Consider the following 12,678-nt stretch of genomic DNA (forward strand, 5'->3'; position numbering starts at 1 on the left):
GTCTTTGCTTGTTTGCTTTGTTTTATTTTTGTTGTTATTTTCTGTCAGAGAATTAAGATGGATACTCTCTATAAATGGGTTCCAAGATGGGAATCTCACACTCCGGTTCTTGCTTTGTTAGGTTTTTACCTTTATATTTCTGATTATTATACTACTAGCATGGAAAAGAATGAAATACATTTTGCTCTACTGAAAGATGTTGTTGAGAGAAACTTTGGTGAGAGAATTATAGTTAAGTAAATTTAAATCAGATTTAATACGAGGAGGAGACATTGCTCCTATTGAAAGCAGTGCATTGAGCTGTACACCTCAGCCGCCTCAGTTATAAACACTGTTGTTAGCTCTGGCTAGTCTACAGAACAAGAGCATTCTCGGGCTGAGAGAGTGATCTGTTACAGAACTGACTTCCAAATTGGAATTCAGTAATGCTCAGCAACTCAAGAGTTTGTTCACAGAATCTATCTGGAATCCTAAAGATAAGACTGAATTTACATGTCAGCCACTTATATCTTTAGCTCCATCCAGATTAGGGCTGCTTTTTCTTAAGGTGTCCTGTGAGATAGGAATGTGTTGTGTTGATTCCAAAGACAAGAAAGCCAAACATTTCATGCTTTATCTTCCATATACGTGACAACGTGTCTGTGTGTTTCCAATGCTCTAGCCACTTACTTGGTAGTGTGGTTTCGGGGGCTGTTGCTTCCCTGATGAGACCCCCTGAGGACTCATTCGTGTATATGTAAATTACATGCTTGTGCCCTTATATCCTTCCTTCTCCTCATCCTCACAAGTATGTGTGAAATACTTTTTAGTGTGGACAAGATGTGTCATCATGATGGGACCTTTTAGGAAATGAGTCCTCTTTAAGTTTTCTGTTTCACTCTGAGGAAAATAGAAATTAGTTCATATGCAGGACCCTGGAGAGAATAGAGATGGTGGTTTTAGTCAATTCTGATTAAATAACCACTCCTGCGCTACCATCCCAAATGTAAAACTTCTGACTTCAATAAAAGCTGGACTCACTGTGGTGAACATTTTGTACCTGGATTCATAATGTTGCTGATGGGCAGCACACAAGGATGTAGTAGCACTTTCAGGAATCTCCTTCCCCAGAGGCACAGAAAACCATGGATGGTGGTGTCACAATAGGCTGCAGATCTCAAGTCACAAAGCATCAGCTTTTGAAGCCGTGGGAAAATTATTTAACATCTCGTAGACTCTGCTCATAATGTGTAAAAAAGAATAAAATCATCCTTGCCTACGGATCCACATATGTTAAATGAGAGTTATGCTAACTCATCACCTCAAATCGCCTTCCACACTCCTAACATTTAGTGCTATACAAACTTGAAACTTCTTGTCTCATTGTGAAAGCATAGCATTCTTCTGGTCTCAGGATTTACTTCCGTCATCTTCCGTTACTTAACCTTAGTTACTCCATGTAGAGCCAGGGGCTTATTTCCCTATATCTGTGTCTAATGTAAAATTGGAATGAAGATATTTGAGATCTGATAGGTCATCCTTGCTAAAAAAAAAAAAAAAAAAAAAAAAAACAAGCAGCTAATACTTGAAATTATAAATGTGTCTCAGGTTGAAAGCCTTGACAGTTTGTCTCATTCATTATTGCCACCTTACCTGGTATTTACTTGCCTCCTCATCTGTGATTATAAATAATGTCACTAGACTTCCCTTATATGGCTTTTCTGTACTCATCTTAAATCTTCCCTTTCTAAAAGCTGAGACTTCCATTACTTTGGTATCTACTTATGCTAAAATTCTATGCATCTGCATAGATTTTTATCATTTTTTCCTATGATGATGTCCCCACCCCTTCTATAATTTAGCTTCCTGTTATTAATACATACTATCTTTCAAGTAAACTAAGCTTTGCTGCTCTTAGTGTGGGCTCGTAGGGCAGTGAAGGGCTACAGGCCATTACTCAGGCTCCCCTCCACTGAAATAGTAAACAAACCTAGCTTCCTATGTGAGCTCCTTTGAGATGACATATTGAGGTACAAGTATTTTTCCCAAGAAACTCAGAGTTTCGAACGGGTCCAAATTAAGAAGCTCAGTGATTTTGATTTGCATGAAAACTATAAATTATGAAATACCATTCCAGAGTAGGAGGTCAGAAAGAAGATGATTATGCAATTACCTGGGGAATTTGGAGCAGTCTAGACAGGCAATCTAGGAAATTCTGGAAAAGATATTATCAGGAGAGCTTGTCTAGACTACATCAAATTTAATTTTCAATGCTTAAGCTGCCTTCTGAGACAATCTGCTTTAAATTGATCTATACTATTACTTAAAATGCTACCCTTGGCTTTAACCAATTTTGCTATTTATGAAGTTGAGAAAAAGAGACAATGTGCACTTTATACTGTTAGAAAAAAAAATGACACTAATGGAAAGCCTGGAAAAGGAAAAAAATAAGAGAGGCACCAGGAGAGAGGCTGGGAATGTTGAATTAATATTCACACACACATGGAGTTTGAAAATACCATCATCAAAAGTGTCTTTAAAATAACATTTATGTTTTATAAGATTACACTATAATTACATCTTCTGTCTCTTCTCATTCCTCTCTCCAAACCCATGTCTCCCACCCAAACCCTCAATTCTCTTTCAAATTTATAGCCTCTTTTTCTTTAGTTACATAATTTCTCCTCATAAACTTTAAGCTAGGAATTACATGTACATTTTCCTGATAGATGTCCTACAATTAAAAAGAGAAAAAAAATGAAATAATTTTATTCAGAGTTTTTTAGACTACAAATACTTATATTTTATGAAAAGGATATAATCTTCACTTTTAACATTTGTGAGGACTGTTAGCAACACTGCCAAAGTTGACTTTTGTTTTTCAGTACATGTCCCTAAAAGTACCGACTGCCTTATTCCTAGTTTCTAAGCTTGTAGACACTTCTATATTAGAAAACTGAATATGGACTAAACATCTTTGTGATGAATGCCCTGGAAGTAAAACACTACTTTTAAAAAAAATGCAAGGCCCTAATCATCATTTAATAATTTTGAATTTCATAGGAAAAAATATCACTTAGTATTTCTAATGAAAAATCAATATGCAAAATAAAACAAAGTTTAGCCTTGTGGTTATAAAAATAGTCTTTTCTTTTCTAGCATTTTGATACCTATATATTCACTCTTGAATAGTGTCTTCCAAAAATCTAGTTTTCCTGTCTAGTGAATGCCTTTTGACCACACACAGTATGTCACTGATTGCTGTATTAAACAGATTTTCTGTTTCCTGTGGTACATTTGGGAATTGGTAGACATATTAATTAACTCCAGTTCTGTAAGATATGTGTCAATCAATTCTTGGGCATCTGCCAATAGCCCTTGACACAGCAGATAACTGCCAACAAGGTCACATGCCTGATACACATGTGTACGTTTGTCATAAAACGCCTGCAGAGTTCACAGAAGGAGTGAGTCAGACAAGTGCACAGATGAGCTTGGAGCTGTAGTTCCAGGATCTCTGCCATTCAAAATGTGAGTCATCCCTTTAGAGGCTGGCTATTCCCAAATGGCTTATAGTATATGGTATTTCCCCTTCAAATTTACATTTGTTAATAAAAATATGTATAATTTAGAAGGAGTATAGCCTTTCGAAGAAGTCTCTGGATATAATCTTAAATTCCAAATGGGTCTCTTCTATGTACTGGCAGGAATCCTAAAGAAAGGTGGACCCAGATGTCTGCTGGATAGTATTAACTCTATAAATACTCTCATAATGTCATGGTCTCAATTTATGATACAACCAAGGGGACATTAAGAAAAGCAATGAGGCTTAATGGCTATCTCTCAGGTCACTTTTGCAATGACAGCCAATGTATCTCTCCAGGAACTAAAATTGTCTGGTTTCTCCTTTTGTTATGAAGGGGAATTTGTTTTATATGAAAGTCTGTGGCATAGACGTTGTTTAAATATCAGGTAGGGCTCTGTCAGTTAATTGATTTCCAATCCTTTCTGCTTCTGTTATCTTTCTCATTTATTATTATGTCTGGTCTATTGAAGCACAGATTTATTTCTAATAAGCATGAGTAAACTAATGGTAAATTGTTTTCGTAACACTTTTCCATGTTTCATTTTTTATTATTTTTATTAGATATTTTCTTCATTTACATTTGAAATGTTATCCCAAAAGTCCCCTATACCCTCCCCCCTGGCATTCCCCTATATTGGGGCATATGATCTTCCCAAGACCAAGGGCCTCTCCTCCCATTGATAGCCAACTAGGTCACCTTCTGCTACATATGTAACTAGAGACACAGGTCTGTGGGGTACTGGTTAGTTCATATTGTTGTTCCACCTACAGGGTTGCAGACCCCTTCAGCTCCTTGGTTATTTTCTCTAGCTCCTTCTTTAGGGGCCGTGTGTTCCATTCAATAACTGACTGTGAGCATCCACTTCTGTATTTGCCAGGCACTGGCATAGCCTCACAAGAGATAGCTATATCGGGGTCCCTTCAGCAAAATCTTGCTGACATATGCAATAGTGTCTGGGTTTGGTGATTGTGTATGGGATGAATCCCCAGGTGGGGCAGTCTCTGGATGGTCCTTCTTTCTCAGTTCCAAACTTTGTCTCTGTAACTCCTTCCATGGGTATTTTGTTCCCCATTCTAAGAAGGAACGGAGTATCCACATTTTGGACTTCCTTCTTCTTGAGTTTCATGTGTCTTGCAAATTCCATATTTCTTAAACCACACATAGGAACCCTTGCCTTGTAGTAAGCAAACCCTGATGAGATATGTCAAAGATCTTCTTCAGTTTCTTCCCAGCTGTTCATTATTTCTACCAGAGGTGATTTGTCTTTCCTGTTCACAGCTGACCTGAGCTACATTGTATTAGAGTTAAGTCTTGTATAGAATCTATTTTTCTTCTGTAATGGTTTAAATAATTGAATTGTGCTTACAAATGACCTTGGTTTGTTTTTATTTAATAAACAATACTTCTATTTTCATCTCCAATCAAAATTAACTCCATCTGCTATTTGTACCTGAAAGGCTTTCTCTTTTGTATATCCGGAGAGAATTTAACACAACTGTGTGTTTCTCCAAAAGACATTTACATACTACCAACAAGACTAATTTAATAGGAGCAGAGACTGAGTAGAATAAGTTGAATTTTAATGACACAAGGATAGAAGCAACAGTTCAAGCTGGTAAAAATAAGAGTATCTCAATTAGCACTGTGCAGATCACTTTTTGAAGAGAAATATTACCTCATAACCATGAGAAAAGATTCAATCATGGTGTCTTCATTTGTGTGAAATCTTTGATGTTGTAAGTCCAGCAGGTTCTTATAAGTTTCTTGGGCTAGTGAGAGGCAAAGGCTGACTTGTTGCCTTAAACCACATTTTATTGCTGTGAAGAAACATCAGGAACACAGCAACTCATGAAGGAAAGCACTTAACTGAGGTCTTCGTATAGTTCTAGAGGTGTGGTCTGTTATTGTCAGAAAGCACGGCTGAACAGAGATAGACATGGTTCTGGAGAAGCTGAGTGTCCTACACCCAGATCTGCAGGCAGGCCCCAGAAAGAGCAAGAACCTCAAAACCCACCCCCAGGGACACACTCCTTCCAATAAGTCCACGCCATTCCTGGTGACCAAACATCTAGAAATATGAGCTGGTAGGAGCCATTGTGATTCAAATCACCAGAATCACACTCATGACATGCATGTTGTTTTCCACAGAGAAGGCAAAGTCAAGTCAGACTATACTTCTGGGATTAAACAGGATAAAAACCAAAGACAAGACAAAAACAAAAATGATGAAACGTAAACCCTCCTTGGCACAGGAGAGTGTAGGGTTCTAGACCCAGTTGCTATGTGGGGCTCAAATATGCATTGCAAAAGACTTTTGCTTTACCTAGAGTATTGCAATATCTTGCCACATAGTTTTGCTAGTGCCAGTGTGTTCAGTGTATTCCTTTTCTCAGTTAGCTGTTGTTTAATTTTAAGCAGGAAAATTACATTTATATATTTACAAACTTACCAACTATTAGGAAATATCCATCAGAAGTTAATCCCTACGGCATTCTAGAAAGATCGTTTGTAGTGTTTTCTTGTTTTGTTTTGTTTTGATTTTGTAAGGAAAATGGTATTATCTCTTCACCCACATTCATTGGGAGGACACTAGCCTTTGATTTTTGGAATCAAATCTCAGAATCTTATGGTTGTCGGCTTCTGTCTTGAGATATATGATGTATAACTTCATTACAACTCTTTTCCTAATTGTGAATGCTTTATCTTGTAAGGGTCCATGATTCACCAAAGAATGATACCCAGCACTTGGGAGGCAGAGACAGGCAGATTTCTAAAGTCAAGGCCAGCCTGGTCTATAAAGTGAGTTCCAGGACAGCCAGGACTACACAGAGAAACTCGAAAAACTAAAAAAAAAAAAAAAAAAAAAAAAAAAAAAAAAAAAAAAAAAAAAAAAAAAAAAAAAAAAAGAATGATAAAAAAAGAATGATACCCTGGACCAAATAGTATGTAAATGCAAAGAGTGTTTTATTCTGCTGAAGTCCAGCATGCTGGAGTCTCCCCATTACCAAGATAGCAATACCCAAGTGAACTTGCGGCTTGATTTAAAGCACATTAGAGAATTCTGGGATAGGTAATCTCTATGTTAATCTGTTGGGTACATCTCTGTGGACATTCAATTACCAGTGTGGGAGCTGGAAACTTGCTGGGGAGATATGGGAACTGTTACTGAGGAAGTAGCTGAGGAAGTCTGGAAACTGCTGCTGACCCATTGTTCTTGCTTCAGGCCAGGTTACTGGAGCATTCCAGTACCTGGGCATGAAGGCTGGAGCCTGGGGTTTTTTCCTATTAGCAATTGACTTGCCTGGGCTTGCCCAATTTTTAGACCTAGTCTCCTTAACTGCCAATTTAAAGTCTGTCATGGAATCAGGCTAGCTTTCTCAATCTAATAGCCACTAATCATTGCTTTGCAGAGTTAGAGCCAGCTAACAAAAGGCTAGAAAAACAACCAAACCAAACCAATATATTTCAGGATGAAACATTATCTGGATTTATATAAATGAGACAAGAACAATTTTTAGGATACATAAAGATGTTTCCTTTTAAATAAGCGTAGACACTTATCCCCTGCATTGGCATTTTTACTAATATAATAACTCTGTGTGTGTGTGTGTGAGTGTGTGTGTGTGTGTGTGTGTGTGTGTGTGCGTGTGTGTGTGTGTGCATGAATTCTGTGCCACAGCCTACATGTGGAGTTCACGTGATAACTATAAAGTTGATTTTCTACTACTTTTTCTGGATTCTAGAGATTGAGCTTAGGTCATTGGGTTTGCATCTTTGAGCATCATATACTTCTTTATCCACTTAGCTATCTGACTGAGACCTGTATTACTAATTTAAAATAAGTTATATGAGTTGACTTCAATAACTCGAATTTATTGGTTGATAGAAATTGCACTAGCACTCTTGTTCTGAGATTCTCGATTGTATGCTGTTCTTTCTATACTTATATTAATTTTCAAAACCATCTCCAGTAGAAATATAATACAAGCATATATGCAATTTTAATTTTTAACTTGTAATTAAGATATAATTATATCATTTCCTTCCTTCCATTTTCTTCCCCAATCCCTTTCAAATTCATGGCCTTTTTTTCTTTGATTATTAATGTGTATATATGAGGTATCTGTATGTGTCTATATGTATATATTTCAGGATGAACTGCTTGGTTTTAGATAACCAGTTAGAAACTCATTTCTGGGAGGGAAAGACCCAATTCCCCCTCTTTCAGCAGTCCTTAGTTTCCTAGATATAACTGTTGTCTAGGAGTGGGACCAATTGAGATTTCTACTTTCTAAATTAGCATGTGTATTAGTATTTATAAAAGAATTTTAGTCCAGCGTCAGCATGGCTTTTCTGGTAAGAGGTCATATCTAAAGACCTTCTAGATCTATGTGATCCAACTGGAATGCAGACATTTCCTGGATTACAGTATGTTTTAGCTGGAGTACAAATACATCCTTAGCACATACCTTTAATCACAAACAATGAAAGCACAGTGAGTTTATAGAAGGAAGAAGCCACTTTTAAAAGGGAAGTCTAATTGACGGAGTGTAATTCAGTTGGGTTCAGGCAATGCTGCGTGTTCAGTTGAGCTGGCTTCAGTGTAGTTCAGTTGAATGATATTGATTTCAGTTGAGTTCCTACAGGTCCATTTAGTTCCAGTCCATTCCTGTAGTCAGTGCAGTTGTTCATGAAATTCAGAGGCAGTTTTTTCCAAGCAGACCAATCCAGTGAGAAGCTGAGAGAAGGGAAATTGAGTCAGTCAGGCTGGAGAGGAGTGTGACCCAGAACAGCTAAATTGAAGCAGCCAGCCAGAGATCAGAAAGAGCTAGAATGGCTGAGATTACTAAGCAGTAAGTGTCTGACATGACAGTTCTATCAGGTGAATAAAGTTACTTTTCTACCCTCTGACTCTATCACATCTCAGATCTTCCCCCAACCTCTACCCCTGTCTCCATGAGGCTATCTCCATCCCCACCCCCACCCCACCAGACCTCTAAACTCCCTGCCACCACCACCCCCAAAGAAAAATAACTAAATAATAAAATTACTTTTCCAGGTATTGTCATTGTTTAATACTTGTTCAGGCAGCGTTTTAGGTCCTTTATCCGGAGTTTAGCTTTTCTCCTTGCTAGGACACAGTATCTTACAGCAGGCTTCCGGGCTGTTTGACTGTTACAGCCTTTCAGTCCCATTTGCATTGCATGTCCTGAGCCTTGGTGAAGATGCTGTCTTGTAGATGCCTTTGGGGATAGACACGCCATTATAAGTTGTTGTCAGCATTTTGATGAGTTGATTGTCTCCATTTGCTGCAAAGGGAAGCTTCTCTGATGTGCCATGAGAGCTGCACTTACCTACAGCCTGTAAGGATAAGTACTTTGGATGTAGTTAGAAGCTATGCTGGTCTAGGAAAAGATGACATAGTGGTTTTTCTCCTAAGATGCACAAGGAGAGTGAAAATAAGCAGATGGGATTCATTTTAATAATATTTTAATTACATAAAAGTACTTAAAATATTGTTTACATGTATTATTTATTTATAACATTTATAATTTTCTTTGATTTTAATTGGATATTTTCTTTATTTGCATTTTAAATGTTATCCTCTTCCCTGTTCCCCGCCCCCAGAAACCCCTTATCACATCCTCCCTCCCCCTGCTTCTATAAGGGTGCTCCTCCACTCACCCATCCACTCCCAGCTCCCCACACTTGACTCCCCTAAACTGGGGCATCTATTCAGCCTTCATAGAACCAAGGACCTCTCCTCCCATTGATGCCTGACAAGGCCATCCTCTGCTACATATGCAGCTCGAGCCATGTGTACTCCTTTGTTGATGGCTTAGTCCCTGGAAGTTCTGGGGGGTCTGGTTGGTTGATGGTGTTTTTCCTATGGGGTTTCAAACCCTTTCACTTCCTTCAGTCCTTTCTCTAACTACTCTATTAGGAATCCTGCGCTCAGTCCAATGGTTGGCTGCTAACATCTGCCTCTGCATTTGTAAGGCTATGGCAGGACTTCTCAAGAGACAACAATATCAGCCTCCTTTCAGCATGGGTTTGGTAACTGTATATGGGTTGAATCCCCAGATGTGACAGTCTCTAAGTGGCCTTTCCTTTAGTCTCTGCTCTACACGTTATCCCCATATTTGCTCCTGTGAGTATTTTGTTCTCCTTCTAAGAATGACCAAAGCATCCACACTTTGGTCTTCCTTTTTCTTGAGCTTCATGTTTACTAAGCTCAGTTTAGACTAGTCTGATTTGGAGTCCCCGGGGACCCAATGTGGCTGGCAGCTATAGCCCAGTCTACAAGGTATGAAAAGGGTAGAAAGCTCAATAGCTGACAACTATTGTGCCCACATAGCAGTTGAGCACAGGAGAGCAAGGCAGGGAGGACCAACAGAGACTGGGGAGGAGAGCAGCATGGGATAATGAGAACAGTTCAAAGATGACCATGATAAGCAAATCAGATAGATCCCTGGCATGGAACTTTTATTTCTTAGATTTGGAAGAATAGTAGAAAGTAATTGAGGGTAGATCTATTCATATCTGAAACTTCACTCATGGCTGAATAACAAAGCATGAATAACAATGAATGAGTAACAATTTATAACTAGATAAAAATATGGAAAATATATTCTAGGTAAGATACTAAGAGGAATGGGGAAGATTACAAATATACAGACCCTGCAGACACATCAAAGTCTAACTTCAATATGGGTTAATGTAGAACTAATTAATGTTAATTATTTCAATGTGGGGTTGCTACCTGCCCCAATGAACTAGGTTCCCAAATGAAAGACAGATTCACAGCCTTTATATTTTAAGATGTCTTAAGCAGCACAATAGCTTGGCCACTGCCTAGCCTCAATGTAGTTAATTCCATGTTTAATAATTCTATGTTTTATCTTGGCTGCTCTGGATCCTGCTGAACAACTTTCTGGCCCCTGCTTTCCCACCTCCTTGACATGGTGTCTCTGCCTCTCTGTCCTGGATTCTTCTCAGACATGGTGTCTCTCTTCTTCCCCACACTCTCCTGGCATGGTGGTCTCTCCCTTCCTCTTCCTCCCAGACCCAAGCCCAGGAAATCTTAAAATCCAGTCTCTGTCTGTCCTCCCCAGCTATTGGCTGTTGGTATCTTTATTTACCAATCAGAAACAACTGAGGGTAGGATCCAGAATTTACACTCAGATGCTCTTATGCAAGCAGTATTTTTAGGGGGGTAGGGGTAGGGAACTTAATTAGCATTCATAATACAAGAGTCACAGCTTAATTAAAATTAAATTATAATTAAAAATAATAATTATATTCCTCCAAAGTAAGATTTATCAAGCAATCAATGTATTGCTTGCTGTCTCTTTCAACTACTAGTTCATCCCAAAATTTGATGAAATTGATACTCTAGTTAATCATGTTTTACCAATGAGAAAGCTAAAATTCTTAGAGTAATTTTAATGCACCAAAATTCAGCATGCTAGGCAACAGTTATGGTTTCTGTCTCTACTCAAAACCTGCATCATAATCACATGACTTACAGAATGCAGGAGAACAAAGAACTGAAATGACTGATTCTGTTTTATGATAGGGGGGCAAATTTAATTTTCTTATGTTTGTATTTCAAATCTAGTTTGGACCAGGCAACAAGTGTGGACAAAGAGACAACTGAAGTAAGCAAGGGCTGGCACCTTCAAACTGGAATCTGAAAACACTGAATGGCATATGAATAGTTGTAGGAGATAGTGTAGGCAGTGTGAGCAGTGGCTCAAAGAACAGGGGCAGGAATATCCGTCAGTCAACAGGAAAAGGGGGAATAGCACAGGATCCATGGAACATTTCAAGTATGGAAGCTGGAAATTACATTAAAGGTTGAGTTGAGGAAAACAAATTGAGAGCTTTGTGAGGTTTTACCAAGAGAGTGATACTATTCCCACCATTCAAACAGAAATATATTTCTGGGGCATAAATTAGGGGAGAAAGGGAACAATCCAAACATCCGTTTTGAGACTATGGCAAAGGTCTAATACCAACTGAAAAAACGAAACTGAGACCAGGTGAGAGACACAGGGCCAACTGTGAGATTCTCAAAGGAAAACAAGAAGTTAAAACATCCTTCGATTTCATAAATTAGTGAAGGATAGCTGCGACGGTGAGAGCTCATACTTTCTAGGGAGAAGAGAGGCTTCAAATTCTCTTGTGATAAAAAGGCAAACCTTTTCTAGCTTCTATATAGTCAATATTTACTCCATGGCATATGAATAAAGACCATACATGTTATTCAAGAACACTAAGGTATTACATACGAATATATTGGGAACTCCTACCCTGGCAATTACAAAAAAATAAGTACTCCAAACTTAGAAATCCGTAGAAAAGCATGTTATACAAGATTCACTTTGAACACAGTGCAAACTCATCCTGTTCAAAAAAGCTTCCTAAAACAGGAAAAATCTATAAAATGAATTTATATATCTCACTATAAATAGGAACTTTTAAGTGAAACTTACTGACATGCTATCTTTAACCTTTGTTGCATATCTGCATTTTGGAAACATTAAAGGAACGTTGTTCCTAACAACTTTCTAGTTAACTTATTCAGTTTCCCTCTGGTTACAATGACTTTCTAAGATGATTGTTTTTCTTAGTAGTATCAGTATCTACCAGACCTGATATATTGAACAACTTTTATCAACATTAAAATATTTGATGTTCATAACCCTGAGATGTAAAGATTTCTTCATCTTTCCTTTGGGGAAAAATGAAGACTCAGAAGGGATTCAAGAAGTTACTAATCTTCACACAGTAAGAAATATGTTTTCCTTACTATTGCAACATATGACCTTTTTTATGGTACTAACACGACAATACACCATTGGTGGGATGCTATGCCATGCGTTTATTAATGTTCAAGTCTGCATCAGTTCAAACATTACATTTAAGGCTAGTGGACCAGCAGTCAGATTATCAGATCATTCTTGAAAGTATCATTACCTGCTTAGTGCTGAGAGATGGACAGTCCATGTCAATCTGGTAAAATTCCATGGCGGTGATTACTTCATAGAGTCCCTTCGTAGATTATAAAGTTGAAATGATCAGGGAGTGTTGTATTTCACACTGACTA

General features: G+C 38.0%; 1 protein-coding gene across 1 annotated transcript in view; it reads left to right on the plus strand.

Annotated features, from left to right (window-relative positions):
• The window catches only part of Sema3a (semaphorin 3A), a 208,621-nt gene that overhangs the window by 79,473 nt on the left and 116,470 nt on the right, over positions 1-12,678 (plus strand). The gene's annotated exons all lie outside the window — the stretch shown is intronic.

This window comes from Mus pahari, chromosome 2, assembly GCF_900095145.1.
Source record: "Mus pahari chromosome 2, PAHARI_EIJ_v1.1, whole genome shotgun sequence".
In the NCBI taxonomy this organism is placed as follows: Eukaryota; Metazoa; Chordata; class Mammalia; order Rodentia; family Muridae; genus Mus; species Mus pahari.